Source organism: Corylus avellana, chromosome 6, assembly GCF_965113065.1.
Source record: "Corylus avellana chromosome 6, dhCorAvel1.hap1.2, whole genome shotgun sequence".
Classification (NCBI taxonomy): Eukaryota; Viridiplantae; Streptophyta; class Magnoliopsida; order Fagales; family Betulaceae; genus Corylus; species Corylus avellana.
In genome coordinates, this window is record NC_142495.1 from 7891922 (window position 1) to 7910573 (window position 18652).

At 32.0% G+C, this 18652-nt stretch overlaps 1 pseudogene across 1 annotated transcript; it reads right to left on the reverse strand.

The window, feature by feature from the left end:
- Positions 1 to 4364: 4364 nt before the first annotated feature.
- LOC132186370 (inositol oxygenase 1-like) lies at positions 4365 to 7947 on the reverse strand (annotated as a pseudogene). Its single transcript, XR_015912654.1, has 11 exons — positions 7861 to 7947; positions 7488 to 7597; positions 6460 to 6540; positions 6064 to 6348; positions 5479 to 5566; positions 5310 to 5362; positions 5024 to 5146; positions 4834 to 4902; positions 4667 to 4745; positions 4477 to 4558; positions 4365 to 4391 (listed from the first exon to the last, which is right to left on the reverse strand). The product of XR_015912654.1 is annotated as an inositol oxygenase 1-like (transcript).
- Positions 7948 to 18652: the final 10705 nt, after the last annotated feature.

Sequence of the window (18652 nt, forward strand, 5' to 3'; positions counted from 1 at the left end):
TTGTTAGTTCTTGTGTTGGCTTAATTCAGTTTCAAAATGCAGATGCTACTGTTCACGACTCAAACACTGATATAGAATGCTCAGAATCCAATCTCCACCGTTCATAATGTAGATTCATGTGTTATGAACGTCCCTGCAAAATTTCAGCTCAATCGGACCACAAACGCCCATCGATCGGAGCTGTTGATGAAGACTGGACAGGCCGAGTCCGGACCGCAATTTCCCGGGTCCGGACCTCATTTCCAAAAACTAAAATCTTGCTCCGCAAAGCCGTGTCCGGACCGCCCATTAACATGTCCGGACACCCCGTAAGTTTTAGGCCCAACAACGTGATTTTAAGTGGGTTAGGTCTAGGGTTTTGTCGGGGGTATATATACATCATTATAGAAGAGAGAAGTACGAATTTTCACCCCCAGAGAGTTCGTCGGAGGCTGTGCTAAGAGAGATCATATGTGGTGAGCGTTAAATTGAATCTCTTAGAGTTTTAGTTATTCCTTTGATAAATCTATGGTTGAGAAGTCTATCGGAAGGGTCCGGTAAATGAGAATCACGTTGAAGAAGATTGTGAGCAAGGAGACGAGTTGTAGGCTTGTCGATCTTACAGAGCCAAGGTCTTGCAAAGGGTTGTAAGTGTTCCTAGTGTCTGTAATCTCTGGATAATCTTTTGATAGTGATTTCCTGGGTTTGGCTGCCCCGGAGAGGTTTTACTTTTAGATTGGTTTCTAAAAGGTTTCCTCTTCGTAACCAAAATATCTGTGTCTGCCTCTTTATTGCTTTATATATTTTGGGTGATTGAATTGTTTATTGCTTCATAATATTAATTCCGCATAAATTGTGATAAACAAGTTTTTGGAGTCGGCATAGCGTTTTTCAAGATGAATCAACGGCTTGGATTAAATCAAGTTACATCCGACGGCTATAATTATAAGATGAAAAGTTTCAAATTTCAAATAATCATAATAATATAGTGTGGGTAATTTCATATAAGCTCGCTTATTAGCTATCTAATAAATGATCTTGACCATTTATTTTGATCCTTATCTTCTCATTCAATAAAGGACGTTGGATTAGCTCAATCAGGGGAAGCCTACAACGATTCGGATGCACCATATAACTCCTACGCAATTAAATGGTTTATAGCTGTCGTCCATTGAATGCATCCAACGGCTTAGATTTCATCACAAAATTGTGGACGGCTGAGATAGCCTGCATGCAAACCGAGATTGTTGTAGTCTCGTAGACTGTGCATGTGTGGGGGAGTACGAGAGTGAATTTATCCTCCGCGTGCGTGAGTTGGTGAATCCGGTTCCATGTGTTATCCAATAAATGATCTTGACCGTTTATTTTGATCATTATTTTCGAATTAAATTCAGAACGACGGATTTGTGAGCTCAAGGTGTTATGTAGAACATCATATAACTCTCACATTAGGAATGGATTATAGCTGTATTCCATTTATCAAATCCAACGGTTATTATTAAATCAATTAAAATCGGACGGCTATGATTCTAAGATGAAATATTTCAAATTTCAAATAATCAGAATAATCTAGTATGGGTGATTTTAGATGAGCTTGTCTCTTAATTATCCAATAAATGATCAAAACCATTACAATTAAATACAAATTTGTATCAATTAAATCACAGCCGTTTAATTAACTAAAGTACGCAGCAAACTGTGCTTGCAATAGTACCCCATAAAAACTCTAAAACAAAATTTTAATTAAATACTAAATAGGTTTAAAAATGGTTGTATTATTTATCATTATTTAGTAGTGTATAATGTCTAATTGTTTTAGTGTTTTAAGTCTCGTAATCCTAATTAATATGTCATTAAGACAAAAACAAGTAACATATATAGACTATAGTTCATAAACATAGCTATATTAGATATTAAATTTGAAATTTGTAATTAATATATCATACACTAATACATTAAACCCATTATTAATAACATAATCTCATATAAATATAATGCTAGTTATACCCTTAATTAATTAATTGTATACACATTAAATCTATGATTATTATTGATTAATAATATAGTCCATAAACATAGTTACATTCACGACTCACATTTTCACATACTATTAGTATTGTCAAATAATGTCATTATGTCACACACACTAATCACTATTATCATATTATATGTAGTATTATTTACAATTTTAATTAATATGTTAACTTGTTATACTTAACACCATTAATATATAACACACTAACTTACTAAATACTAAGTGACTAACTAGTAGTGTAATAGTAGTAATTAATAGTTAATATTAATAACTTATCATGTTAAATTATTTAGTTATCAACTTATCCCTAGGTTACTAACTAAGTAACTAGACTAACTAGTAGTCTATAATGTCTAGTTGTTTTAGTGTTTTGAGTCTCCTAATCCTAATTAATATATCTCTAAGACAAAAACAAGTAAGTAACATATATAGACTATAGTTCATAAACATAGTTGTCATTAATTACATATTAAATTTGAAATTTGCAATCAATACATCATATATGTAATAATTTATAATCAACTTTGTATATTGTGTTACATGTTAGTATCTTTCTAATAATTTCAAATCATATTGATTCATATATGATATATTATATGATTCATATATCATATATGTAATAATTAATATGTTAAATTGTTACAATTAAATTATAATAATGTCACACACTATTAACTAGCAACAAGTAACATAATTAGTATATAACTAGTTGCTCAGGAAAAAAAAAAGAAAGAAGAAAGTATATAACTAGTTAGTAGTTACATATTAACTACCTTTGTAGTTACTTATAACTTATAAGTTATATCATACATTCTCATTCTTATGTTTTGTAATTTAGTATATATTAAGTATTAAGTATTAACTAAGTTATTAAATTATAAAATTATAACTATGATTATTAACATATTCCATATAATGTTAGTTATACCCTTAATTAGTTAATTGTGTACACATTAAATCTATAATTAATAACATAGTCCATATAATGTTAATTATACCCTTAATTAGTTAATTGTATACACATTCAATCTATAATTAATAACATAGTACATATAATGTTAGTTATACCCTTAATTAGTTAATTGTAGACATTAAACATTTTTTTTTTTTTTTGAATTGGACATTAAACCTATAATTAATAACATAGTCCATATAAATATAATGCTAGTTATACCCTTAATTAGTTAATTGTATACACAATAAATATATGATTATTATTGATTTATAACATAGTCCATAAACATAGTTACATTCTCGTGCGGTCGGGTCGGGTCAAGCGATAATCGGGTCGAGCTCGCGAGCCCTAAACGAGTCGGGCGAGCTTTAAACGATCTCGACTTAAATGAGTCGAACTCACGAGCCCTCGTCGAGTTTAATCGAGCGAGCCGGGTATGTGTCACTAGTTAATCGAGCGAGCTAGTACAGTGTCGAGCTCGAGTTCAGGTCGAGCTAAGTCGAGCGGGTATCGAGCGATCTGTCGAGTGTGTCGGCTCATTTACAGGCCTACATTTAACTGACAACGCTCCCCCCAAACTTTCAATTAAGGGTGTGAATTTTTATTTTTTTTAAAAAAAATCTTTTTTTTTTTCTTTAAGAAAAAAATTAATTTTGTTTCTGTTTTTGTTTTTGTTTTTGTTTTTGTTTTTTTTTTAATTTATTGAAAAATTTTTGTCTTATTGAAAAAAAAAAAAAAATTAGGGTCACTTTTATCTTTTTGCTGGCCTAGGGGGACATTAGCAATTGTTTGGTAATTTATGAGAGAAATTGTCATAATTGAAAGTTTGGAGGAGGACATTGTCAATTGGGTGATAATTTAGAATTAGGATTCTCTCCAATTCAAATCTGGATAATATCCAGTTAGTTATAGTATAGAGCTATTTTTGTCCCTTCAAAAAATGAATAGACAAAAATACCCCTCCGCTATCACTAACTGGATATTATATTTGAACTAGAGAGGATCTTGTTCCTGTAGTTTGAGGGGTGCATGTGGACTTTTCTCTTAAATTTATCTCTTTCTCTTAAGCTTTTGGAATAAGTAATTATTTAATATGATATTCAAGGTAGAAGTCTTTAGTTTGAACTCTGTTTCAGTCAATTCAAGTTAAATATTTCACGCTGATTGAAAAGAAATAGAATTAAAATTGCAAACAAAATACAGCTACAGCATTATTTCATACATGATCACTAGCATTAAACCAAAAAAAAAAAAACAAAAAAGGAAGGAAAGATTCAACTACCTCTCGAAAAGTAACCTGATATACTCTCAACAACTAGCTGTATATATAATATAACAGATAGGTAAGCAATCTGATGCATATCTTGACTCGTCAAGCTTCAAATCCCCTCAGTTTCACCATTTTAGCTCGGCAGGGAAGTACTGCAACAACGTACAACAACATAGTTCATGTTAACAACAAATAATTAACCAAATAATGTAGCAGATAAAAGGGAAGAATCATCACCTTTTCAATGAGGGAAATATAGTATGGTTTAACCTTTTCCACATCAATTAGAACTTTGCTCTTGCTGTAAAGATCATACTTGCTACATAAAAATATAAATAAAAATAAAAATTAAATAATAATAATAATAATAATAATAATAATAAAACATCCATAATCAAGAGAGAAGCATGCATGTTAATTATCTTACTTGAAAATTTCAAGCCATTTCAGATTTTCAACATCCTCCTCATTCATTAAGTGCTTGTATGCCCCTGATTTATGTAATGCTGCAATTAATACCAAATATTTCCATTGGAGAATTAACTGATTTAATTAACTTATAGATATTAATTATATATTTTCGTATTTAATTACCATAGAATGAGTGGTATCTGATGATGAAAAGCCCGCTGAAGGTAGAGTGGTTTTATTCTCCTTTGCCACCTGAAAAACATGCGTAGCTAATTAAGTTGTAGATTATCATACATAAAACTGCAATTAATTAAGGACTAAAACATTAATTTCATGGAATTTAAATTGTTTGTTTTGGCTTAGAAAGATGTACCAAATACATGTAGTCGTCGTGTCCCCAAGACATCATTACATTGTTAAGTCCGCATCTGTCGGAGTAAACTCTATATTTACTATTGTAAGCAGGATCGTTAGCATCGGGATTTTCCTTGAAATACTGTATGTGGTCAAGATCGAGTTCAATATTAGCTTCGATTAATTTCATTTACCAAAAATTATTAGAAAAAAAATATTAAAATTAGAAATTAAGTAAATGCCTTGTATTAATCATGCTTGTCTCTCCTAGCTAGAGTGTGAAATTTGTGGAACAAATTCATTACCTTGTGATGGACAGTTGATTCGTCAAAAGCACACCCAACTGGGTACGTGTCACCTGTATTAATTACATATGGGTTCATGATTCAATGAAATGAAATTGGGGGAAGTTATATAAGATTTATTTTCTTTATATTAAGTTGCTATATAGTGAAACGAAATATATATACTCACGTACAACAGCCCATTGTGGAAGTCCACCAAAGCCAGGAAGAAGAAGCACCTTTCCAAGATCTAAAGCAAAATATTGTGACAAAATTAGCTAAGAGCTCCACCTAGAACCTATAATTTTTTAAAGAATAATGCTATTTACTTCACTTGTATACGATTGTGAAACAATTGAGATGATGTGAAACAGTTTACTAAATATATAGCATTAATAAACTTCTTATCAATTACTTTAAAAAAAAAGGGAAAAAACTTTATAAAACTCTCCATTAACTTCCACGCATTTTGAAAGTATTTTCTCAAAGTTTAAAACTTTCGATTAAAGGTATCAAATTTTTAAATTTCTTTTAATTATCTCATTCCGTTAGAAAATTTTTGTTAAATCTTGTCAAAATTGCTAAAATACCTATGTTTTTTTTTGTTATTATAAATAAAATAAAAAATTGTAAAGATTTAGGCATTTACTTTTGCAATATTTTTAATTACAAGGGTATTTTGGCCATTTTGAAAATAATAAACGAAAAATTGCAATTAAAGGAAATAATTAAAAGAAATTGAAAGTTTGAAACTCTTAATTGAGATTTTTTAAACTTTGGACGCGTGGAAGTTCATTTGGATTTTCTGAAATTAAAAAAAAAAAAAAAAAAAAAAAAAAAAAAAAAAAAAAGTTCCATGAATAAGGCCGGTGAGGTGCAGCCAATCCTCATTGGGATAGTCCTTTCTAATGGCTTCAGCAGTTTGTAACAAATGCTCGATTTGGGGCTCGTCCAAGTCCGGATTGGACTCGTCAACAACTTCATTCGGAAGTTCACAACATTCCCATATGCTCATCTCCATCCTCTCCAATTTTCCATACTCTTCTCTCATCTTCTTCACCTGCATTTTATTATTAACAGAAAATTTATTTATCTATTTAGTTAAAATTGTAAAATATAGATTTTTTTTTTTTTTGGATGAGTAGATAAGATAAATATTCCATTTCTTTACAAAGCCATAAGTCTGGTTAATGTGATTGATCCGGTAGAAGTTTTCCACACCTTGTTGTCTCTCACTCTCAGCATCGTAATCCTTGTTTTGAATTTTTCGTACAAGTTTATCAACAAAAATTAAGAATAAAAAAATAAAAAAACAAATACCTAATGCTAGGTGGGCTATTGGGCTCATTTCTAGGGTAACAATAACTTATGACAATTTGTGTTAAGGTATTCGAGTCCTGATTGTATCGATACATAGGTATATAGTCATTTTTGACAGCTAATTTTATGTCGAGTTCGCGAGTTTTATAAACATTTATCAACCATAAATATCGTATGCCGGATTTGGGTCTTGTCCAAACATGAATTTAATTAAACGAATCATACCTCTCAATCTTAAAGTACTAATTTATGTTGACTTCACAAATCGTTGTCCTAATAACAAGGGTTAAAACTTGAAACTAGGTCGCTTATGCTCCATCAAGAAGTCTCATGGGCCGAATTAGATATAGGAATGACAGATCTGATAGAGTATTTTGGTCTTGCCTTGACAAATATCAACAACAATAATGATTTAATACTAATTAGTATTTGGTGATCCCTTGGGAAAAACTTTTTGATCTTCGGATGGTATATCTCACGTATGGGCCAATCATTTGTGCCATTTACTATCAGAACACGTTAGCTTTAGCAAATATCAACATCTTCTCCCCAATCTGAGAAGAAAATATCAACCTTTTTATGAGACTCCAATCTCATGAACAGATCACGAGAAAATGTTTTCCTTTGGTTTGTAAAAAGTAGGAAAAAAAAAATCTACCAAATATAAAAATTTTGGGACCATTGAATATTTTGATGCAACCCCCAAATTTGCAGATCAAAGCTGATCCACCGCACATATTATTCATATTCAGTGCTTAAAATTACATCTCTTAGCTTATTTTGGTTGGGTTTTCCAGATCTAGAGGCTCGAATATTGCAATTTTTTTTTTTTTGGGTTTGTTGGGTTTTAATTAAATAATAAAATTACGCAAAAGGAGCTGACCTAAAGGTTTGGCCGAATGAGTTGATCTGTGGCACAACACATCCACCATCCAACAGTACCAATTCCTTCTCATCAACAGGGGCCTTGTTTTCCTCTGCTTCAACGCCTCATGTGAGTTAACCAATATATATATATATATATAACAGAAAACTTGTATGAAAATTAAAAGGACATTTTATAATCACTACAAGTATTAAAAAAAAAATGGTACCATAGTGTGTATCAAAGATTAATGAACCCCCCCCCCCCCCCCCCCCCCCCCCCCCCCCAAAAAAAAAAAGTTCAATTTTTAGAATAATGCCGATTAATTTGAAAATTAAACCGTTAAAAGAAAAAAAAAAAAAAAAAAAAAGAGTGTAAAAAATGTACCAAACTCAGGCTGCTCAACGAGGATAGTCATCCTGATTGAAAAGGAAACCACAGAATCTCAAGAAAACAAAGTAAAAAAGAAGGAAATATAAGAGATGTTGATGAAGTGTTTGAGGTGTGGTGGCATTGTGGGCTTGGAAAATGGTTGGTATTCATAATTGGCCGGAGAGTCCTTCCCTGAGAATTTGGATGTCCTGAGTCCTTCACTGAAAATCTATAACTTTAATTAAATTTCCTTTCTTTTTTATTTTATTCTTCCACATTTATCAGATAATATATGATAACTATTATTTTATGACAAAGTAAAAAAAAAGGACGATAGAGAGACAAATTTGGAAACAGAGAGACAGCGCGTGTGCGTGCATGAGTGTGAGAGACACATATTTTTGCATGTTTAGTGTGATTGGTTGGCTAATCTTTGTGTTTCACCGATAATTACCAGAAGTAATGATGATATTGAACCACAAACCGTTGAATAATGTCGACGTAAAAATGATTGGCCAATGTGGAAGGAAGCAATTCAGGCAAAATTGAACTCACTAGCAAAACGTGAAGTATTTGGACTTGTAATCCAAACACGTGAAGGTGTATCACCTGTTGGATACAAGTGGATATTTGTACGAAAACGTAATGACAAAAATGAAATTGTGAGATACAAAGCTTGACTTGTTCACAAGGTTTCCTGCAAAAACCTGGCATTGATTATGTAGAAACATATTCCCTTGTAGTAGATGCAATTACATTTAGATTTTTGATTAGCTGGGTAGTTACAGAAAATTTGGATGTGCATTTAATGGACGTGGTTACAACGTATTTATATGGATGAGTTGATAATGATATATACATGAAAATCCCTGAAGGATACAAAATGCCTGAAGCATATAATTCCAAATCCCGAAGTATTTATTCTATTAAGTTACAAAGATATTTATACGGGTTAAAGCAATCCGGACGCTTGTGGTACAATTGTCTTAGTGAATATCTATTGAAAGAAGGATTTGAGAATAATTCAATTTGTTCATGGGTTTTCATTAAGAAATCAGAATTCGGATTTGCTATCATTGCAGTTTATGTAGATGATTTAAATCTTGTTGGGACTCCAAAAGAGCTTATACAAACGGTCACTTATTTAAAAAATGAGTTGGAGATGAAAGATCTTGGAAAGGCAAAATTTTGCCTTGGCTTACAGATTGAACATTTTCCAAATAGAATTCTTGTTCATCAGTCAACATACACAGAAAAAGTTTGGAAGCACTTTTACATGAAGAAAGCTCATCATTTGAGCACTCTAATGGTTGTTCGATCACTTGATGTGAAAAAAGATCATTTTCACCCTCGAGAAGATGACGAAGAAATTTTTGCTCCTGAAGTACCATATCTTAGTGCAATTGGTGTTTTGATATATCTTACAAATTGCACACGACCTAATATTGCATTTTCAATTAATTTATTAGTAAAATACAGTTCTGCACCAACTCGAAGGCATTGGAATGTGGTCAAACATGTTCTACGTTATCTTCGTGGAACAATTGACATGGGATTATTTTATTCAAAATGTTCAAATTCACAATTAGTTGGATATGCAGATGTAGATTTCAAACATGATATCTATTTACATGTGGAAGCACTGCTATTTCATGGAGATCTGTCAAGTAAACACTTGTTGCCACTTCTTCAAATCACTCAGAAATTATTGCAATTCATGAAGCAAGTCGGGAATGCATATGGCTAAGATTAGTAATTCAACACATTTGAGAAAAGTGTGGTTTATCCACAATCAAAGATAGCCCGACAATATTATATGAAGATAATGCTGCTTGTATTACACAAATCAGAGGAAGATATATTAAATGTGATAGAACCAAACATATTTCACCGAAGTTCTTTTATACACATGAGCTCCAGAAGAGTGGTGATATTGATGTCAAGCAGATACGATCAAGTGGCAATTTGTCAAATTTATTTACCAAAACATTACCAACTGCAACATTTAAGAAGTTTGTGAATAAAATTTGGAATGTGCCGACTCAAGGATCTTTCGTCATAAACAATTGAAGTTCTTAATGCTGATGAGAGGGAGTAAAATGATTATGTGGATTGTACACTTTTTCTTCGCTAAGGTTTTTTCCACTGGGTTTTCCTTTGCAAGATTTTAATGAGGCAGCCTTAAAGCATACGAATGCACACAAGAATGTTGTACTCTTTTTCCTTCACCACAGGCTTTTTTTCCACTGAGTTTTCCTTGGCAAGGTTTTAACGAGACATTTCTTAGTGTATGGTCATCCAATAGGGAGTGTTATGAATGCATTCATGCATTTGGTGGATGACCATTTAGTTCCATCTCTTAAAATTCTGCACATTCATGTCATCTTTTAGAATTCTTGTAACATTCATCTAATATATTGATATATCCTTTTAATTCATGTACTACCCTTTCATATTCCTCTTTTAATATTCCTCAACCTCCCATTATGATTCTATGCTTATAAACTGGAGTATTGAGTAGTATGTAAAACACATAATAATAAATAAGAATCATACATAGTTCCTGAAGAACTAGTTTTACATATTATAATGTCTTTATCTCGTCTTGTCATTTTCTTTGATTTTACAACATTCATCAAATTTTAAGGATTAACCAATATATGTATTTACCTGGAATGCCAGTAGCAATTTTTCTTGCTACATGCTGATTTTTTGAGTTGCCAATAATAGGAATCGCAAAAGACAAAGAAGTGCCACACTTTCAAAAGCAAAACATTAATTTTCAAATTTAAGTTCAGCTAATGTGCCCACTTAATTAATTCCTAGACAAGGAAATGTGTGGTCAGCAACAATATTGTTTGTTGTATTAATTTGTATGTTTTCGCCACTAGCCAACGACTTCTACTACCTCACAAAAAAGAGTAATAATGAAGCAAAAAGGGACCTCTCTGACTCATTCTCCGTATAAATGGAAATTAATGTTTTGATAATAACCTGTCTAAGAATTGATAAAGAGAGAGGGAGTTTATCTTGATTTATAATAATAATAATAACAATAATATTATACTCTGACTCATTCTCCGTATAAATGGAAATTAATGTTTTGATAATAACCTGTCTAAGAATTGATAAAGAGATTGTTATTATTATTATTATAAATCAAGATAAACTCCCTCTCTCTTTATCAATTCTTAGACAGGTTATTATCAAAACATTAATTTCCATTTATACGGAGAATGAGTCAGAGAGGTCCCTTTTTGCTTCATTATTACTCTTTTTTGTGAGGTAGTAGAAGTCGTTGGCTAGTGGCGAAAACATACAAATTAATACAATAAACAATATTAAATAATATTATTATTATTATTATTGGACTTTAAGAAATTACGCAAAAGATGGGCTAAACGCATGACGTGAAGAGGTCAAAATACGAGAATTTGAGGTGGATTACATAGGATAGGCTGACATACGAGAAATGTTATGCTTCGTTCGATTAACCATCTCCATATGTATTTTTTTAAAGGTTTAAATACTAATAACCCTCCTAGAGTTTGGACACTTTATTATTTTTTTTTTAGGTTTTGATTTGTATCACAGAAGGTACATGTAGTTTTGATAAAGACCAAATTGGTCTTTTCATTCATTGACCGTCACTACAAAAAAAATGGTATTTTCTGACGTGGCAAACAGTGCATATTTTTTGCCACGTCAGCATTTTCTGACGTAGCAAAAAATGCCACGTCAGAAAATATTTTCTGACGCGCTATTTTAGCACGTCAGAAAAAGAAAATTAAAAAAAAAAAAAATAGACCGAAATTTTGAAATTTTTTCCTCTTCTTATTTTCCCTCCACTTTTTTCATCTTTTTATTCTTCCCCCTCATTTATTTTTCCAACACTGTCTCTCTCCTCTCCCTTCTCTCCCTTCACTTAGTATAGAAATTAAAATCTAATTATCTCTATGTCTTTCTTTTTTTTTAACTGAAAAACACTATTTAATTGGAGATAAAACAAACAAACATGAAATGAACTTGCCGTTGCATCCAAATAGCTAGGTTTTCTTCTTAATTATATTCATGAATTCTTTCATCTTTTTATTCTTCCCCCTCATGCAGAGAGAGAAGGAAAAAAAAATTGCAGGGTACTGTACGTGCACTCTACAGTGTGTTGGAACTTGGGGGAGGAAAAAGAAAAGAAAAAAAAAAATTAGAAGAATTGAAGCCTACGTGCAGAGAGAGAAAAAAAAAAAAAAAAAAAAAGAGGGAGTGAAGAAGAATGAATTAATTAAGAAAGGGAGAGAAGAAAAATAATGAAGACAAAAAAAAAAAAATAAATAAATAAATAAAAGAATTCCTGACGCGCCATATTTGGCACGTTAGAAATTCCTGACGTGCCAAATATAGCACGTCAGGAATTCCTGACGTGCCATATATGGCACGTCAGGAATTATTTTATATATATATATATATATATTATATGTTTCAGAAATAAATAAATAATTTTTATATTATGTTTATTTATATTATATATATTCACCTTTTCTGACGTGCTAGAATTAACACGTCAGAAATTTTTGACGTGCTAATTTTAGCACGTCAGAAACCTGATATCAAAAAACAAGCGGGATTTTCAACTTTTTCCCTCTTTTTCCCTATCTTCTTTCCCTCTTCTTTTCCCTTTATAATTCTATTATATATTCATATTCTTTAATCCTTTTTCTTTTATTTCCAAACACAGCTCTCTCTCTCCTCTCTCAATCTCCCTAGCCTCTTCTCTCTGTACATCCGGCCACCAGCTCCTCTAGAGGGAAGAAAAAAAAGAGAAAAATAAGATTGAGGAAGAAGAAGAAAAAGAAAAGAATGGGAGAAGATCAGAAGATCTAGAGAAGCAGCAAAAAAAAAAAAAGCAAAAAAAAAAAAAAAAAAAAAATGGAGAAGAGATCAAACCAGCAGAAAAGAAAAGAAAAAAAAAAAAAAAAAAAAAGGAGAAGAGATCGAAGCAGCAGAAAAGAAAAGAAAAAAAGAAAAAAAAGAAGGAGAAGAGATCGAAGCAGCAGAAGAAAGAAAAAAAAAAAAAAAAAAAAAAAAAGGAGAAGAGAAGAGGATCAAAGAAGAGAGATTTTTTATTTAAAGAAGCTCTAATTTGGTTTATTTTGATTTGATTTGAGAGATTTTTGATTTTTGATTTGAAGAGAAGAAGATCGAAAGGTTTATTTTTTTATTTGGGTTTTTGATTTTTTATTGATTTTATGGTTTGGGTTTTTGAAAATGAAGGAAAGAAGAGAGAGAGAGAGTGAAAATGGAAGAAAGAAGAGAGAGAGAGAGAGAGAGAGAGTGAAAATGGAGGAAGGAAGAGATCAGGGAGAACTGGGGGAGAAGACTACTATTCCAGAATTAAAAAAAATATTTTTAATTAAAAAAAAATCCAGAAAAAATTAAAAAAAGAAAAATTAATTTTTTTTAATAATTTTAAATTTCCTGACGTGTCACTCTTTGACACGTCAGGAAATTTAAAATTATTAAAAATAAATAAATTTTCTATTTTTTTTTAATTTTTTTTGGATTTTTTTTATTAAAAATATTTACTGACGTGTCAAAATTTGACACGTCAGAAATTTTCTGACGGGTCAAATTTCAACACGTCAGTAAAATTTCTGACGTGTCACAAGTTAACACGTCAGAAATTGTTCTGACGTGTTACTCTTTGACACGTCAGAAAATAATTTCTGACGTGTTAATTATAACACGTCAGAAATTTCTGACGGGTTAAAACTTAACACGTCAGAAATTTTCCATTTCTGACACCTATAATGTTCACGCGTGAAACACGTCAGGAAGGCCCCGTCAGGGACATTTTCTGACGTGTCAGACTACCTGACACGTCAGAAAACGTCCGTAAAAAAAAATTTAATTTTTTGTAGTGCGTTAGTTAACTTAACGGAAGTCCACATCACTAACACGTGGACCAATTAAAATTTGACACATGGCATAAGTGGTCACGTCATCACTGATGACGTGGCCACCTAATTAAATTTTTTTATTTTAAAAAAATTAGAAAAAAAAATTTTTTTCAAAAAGAAAAAGAAAAAAAAAAAATTGGGTGTGGCTCGATCGGTCACCCCCATGGCCAAAGGGGGTGGCCAAGCCACCAAGGGGGTGGCTCGGCCACCCCCATCCGGCTAGATGGGGGTGGCCGTAGAAAAAATATATATTTTTTTTAATTTTTTTTTTAAAAAAAACTTAATTAGGTGGCCACGTCATCATTGATGATGTGGCCACTTATACCATGTGTCGAATTTTAATTGGTCCATGTGTCAGTGACGTGGACTTCTGTCAAGTTAACTAACGGTCAATGGATGGAAGGACTAATTTGGTTTTTATCAAAACCACAGGTACTTCCTGTTATACAAATTAAAACCTAAGAGGAAAAAAATAAAGTGTCCAAACCCTAGGGGGTTTTTAGTAGTTAACCATTTTTTAAATTTATCATTGAATATGTAGGACCCACATGTAGACCTATAAATCCAATTATAGATTTGAATCTACTTAAAAAAAAAAAAAAAAAAAAAAAAAGATAGTTAGGAAATATGTGCGACAGAATGTGGCCTAGAATTTCTCGCTGACGTGCTGCTATATATCAAACGAAAACTCCTTATATTACTCAATTTTACCATCAGTTAAACATGGTCAATTCTCCAAGCTTGCAAAAGAGGACATACAAGCATTCATATCCGATTCAATAAATTTTAACTAAATTTTAATTAAATCATAATTAAAGGTGGAAAAAAAAGTCGTGTATCTTAAGTCTACCACCAGGGTCCATGGGAGAAATGTTAAGTTTCATTCTTCTAACTATTTTTTTTCAAATGGATTTAAATTCACTATTAAATTTGTAGGTCTACATATGAGTCCTACATATTTTAACAAAAAAATATGTATGAAAATATATATATAATTGATAAATAGTTAGGAAAATGAGACTTAAGGTTTCTCGGGTCAACGGAGACAGGCACTCTTTACACGATTGGTCATGCCCATTTGACAAATTCAAATGCTGAATAGTCTGCTGCGTAGAAAAATGGGCACTGGATATGTGCCTTCTACTATGACAAGTACTCCCAAACGTTGGCTCAATTAATTGTTGCCCAACTTCTCTTCAATAATGGCGGCTGATGGTGTGGCCCTCTAACATTCAAGGATGATGGAGCATATTACTTACCAAATTTAGTGAGATGAGGTGACAGTGCGATAGAATGTATTTTATAGGGTGCAATTTCGAATATTATAAATATTTTAATTTTTTTTTATTGAATACTACTTAATTTTATATGAGATGATTAAAATTTTGATCTAACAAATGAAATTAAAAGGGATCATAAATTCGTGTTGCAGAAATATTAAAATATAATATCGAAAGAGGAATTGTTAAGAATATTGAATAGCGATTTCTCATGAATGGGTGACTCTCTACAGTTTTATTGAAGCGACAGCAGGACATTACTCTCACCTCTTTCTTCTTTAAGGGAACAGGTGACAAAGAAATTAGAGCACATCTGTAACGCTCTACGGTTGACTTGAATAGACAACCTGACATTACAATAACTCTTTTTTGTTTGGTAGGAAGATGAAATTACTCTGCAGGCTTAACCCCAATACAAGTGAATACAAACATTACTTTTCAAGAGTCAACCGTGAAGTCAATTATACCCTTCCAAACAAGTTGACGATAGCCTCTCAGGCATATAGCTCTGTTTGGTAAGGGGAAGTCCCGCACTGTAGCTGGAACGGTATTGTTTTAGCTACAGTGCAATTTGACACCAATCTTGACTTTGTAATATATATTTTTTTTTTTAAAAAAAAAAAAAAACAAAGCATTAAAATTGGGTTAAAAATTGCTGCACGTGATTTTTTTTTTAATTTTTTTTTTCAAAGCAAAAAAAAAAAAAAAAAAAAAAAAGAAGAAGAAAGGGAGGAGAACGATGGGGTGGCTCCAGCCACCCCCAGGCCGATCTGGGGGTGGTTCGACCACCCCCATGGCCAAGGGGGTGGTCCGACCACCCCCATGGCCAAGGGGGTGGTCCGGCCACCCACTTGGCCCCCCAAAAAAAAAAAAAAAAAAAAAAGGAAGGGGTGTATTTGGGGGTGGCCGGAGCACCCCCAAAGGGCTGGGGTAGTTTCGGACCACCCCATACGGCGGTGTGGGGTGGCCGAAACCACCCCAGCCCCTTGGGGGTGGTTTGGGACCACCCCATTTTTGGGCAAGGGGGTGGCTGGAGCCACCCCATCGTTCTCCTCCCTCCTTTTTTTTTTTTTTTTTTTAATTTAATATTTTGCTTTGAAAAAGAAAAAAAATTAAAAAAAAAAAAAAATCACGTGAAGCGTGCAGGCAAAAGTCTAAGCAATGGCAGAGTGGAGTACTCGTTCTTATCCACACTTCTATACCCCAAGCCTCCTCACTAACTTTATTGTCTTTCAACAAAGGAGGAAAAAAATTGACTTGCTTGTCTGCTGCAAAGAACCCTTCTCCCATTTCAACCAAATTTCTTCTTCATCTCCTCTGTACGCCGACAGTCCATCTCAAATTTTCTTTCTCCAACCTCTTATATTTTCCATTTTGTCACACACCCACAAAGCATTTCTCTATTCTCCTCTGCGAGTGGGTATCAGTGTAGTGCAGTGCAAATTCTCCCATCCACCGTTTTCAAGGTCAGTCAATGCCCATTTCTCTCATCAAACTCTGTTATTGTTCATTCATTATACTGTATTTGGCTATTTTGGTTCCTGAATTTGCCAATTTGAACAATTATAAAACAATCTTATTTAAGCCTTATGCATAATAGTGTAATTAGTATTGTACCATCGTGCTATCATTTCTACAAAAGAAAGCCCTTTTTACAAGTATAACTACTGAAGTATAATTAATAAAATAATTAAGTAAAAATTTTAATTAATTAGTAATTGACTTATTAATTATATAGGGTAAAGTCCACATACCCCCTTTAAACTACTACCCAATTGACAATGTACCCCTCAAACTTTCAATTGTGACAATGTCCCCTCCAAACTATCAAAACATTGTCAATGTCCCCCCCAAGGCTAGCAATAAGACAAAAATGCCCCTATAAATTTATCAGTAAGACAAAAATATCACTATAAATTTTAATTTTTTTTTTTAATTATTTTTTAAAAAAACGAAAAATTTTAATTTAAAAATAATATTTTAAAAAAAATTTAAAGAAAAATGTTTATTTTGTTTTTAAAACGGAAATTTTTATTTTTTAAAAAAAAACTATTTTTTTTATTTAGTTTTAAAAAACAAAAATTTCATTTTATTAAGCGAAAATTTAATTTCTTTTTAACGTAAATTTTTATTTAAATAAAATTAAAAAAAAAAGGGAAATTTGCAATTTTTATATAAAAAATAAAATCGAAATTTTTTTAATTTTTTTCTTATAAAATTGATTTTAAAAAGGAAAAAATTGGCCAAGTTTTGATTTTATTTTATTTTTTGTTAGTTTTAGGTTTTTTCTAGAAGTTTTAGTTTTTTTGTTTATATTTTATTAAGGGTAATTTCGTCATTGGGGGGAACATTTACAATTTTTGGTAGTTTGGGGGGAACATTGTCACAATTGAAAGTTTGGGAGGGACATTGTTAATTGAGTGGTAGTTTGAGGAGATTATGTGGACTTTCCCCAATTATATATTGTTAATTGTTTTATTAATAATGAACTATATATATATAGTTCATTATTATATATATATATATATATATATATATATATATATATATATATATATATATATTGTGGTATAAATTATATTACTCCGAATATTTTTATTTGATTAAAAAAAGAAAATCATATTAGTGCTACTTAAGCCCTTGAATCTCTATACGTCTATTATTTGATTGAATAAATTAAATCTAAGATTTATCATAATTTCATATTATATATTTTTTGTCATCAATGTCAAGATCCAATTATCTGCAACGCCCTCCTGCATCGGCGTGGTCCCAGGGTTTCATTTAAGAACCTTTGTACCGTCGGTGAGTTTTCATCTTACAAAACATTGTGTGTATTCTTCTTGCTTACAGTTAGTCCATCCACAATTAAAATTTATTCTTCCTCTCATATCATCTCAATAGCACTACCTCATTTTTTGTAGTATGCGACTAGGGGGCTCGACAGAACCGGGCAAACCACCCCCGCGGACCAGATCATCAACCAAGGTTAGAGCTTAATTGAATTGAATTACATACATAAAAGCACTTTGGTCTTCATTCTCATGGAAGTCCTGTAATATATATGCATCTATATGTTAAGAGGTGGAGCTCCATTGATTAGCATTGGTATTCTTAGTTTCTCATACGTTAATGTTAATTGGCATTTTTTTAGTTTCTTGTTCGTTAATGTGAATTGGTATTTTGAAGTTTTTTGTTTGTTAATGTACGGTATCGTCCTGGTTTTTGTCGTGTTGTAGCATGTAGGGTATTTCCTTCGATCATTGGTGAAGGACAAATCGGCTACCTCTATACCAACTGAATTGACTGTGTTACGACAACAAAAAGCAATCTCAAAGGTATTATTTTTAATAGTCCATTAGATACATTACTTATACATTGAATTATCATGACACTTCTTGCGTTTGCTGAGGTACATGTTACCGTATTCTGTTATGAATAATTAGTATCACTACAGTAACGTCTAGTGTCATCTCATGTACTATCTACAATATATTTACACCTATCATACCATCCCATAGATGTCCATGCATGGGACGCCTCGCAAATCACCCCGTAAGCACCCAGCCCCAT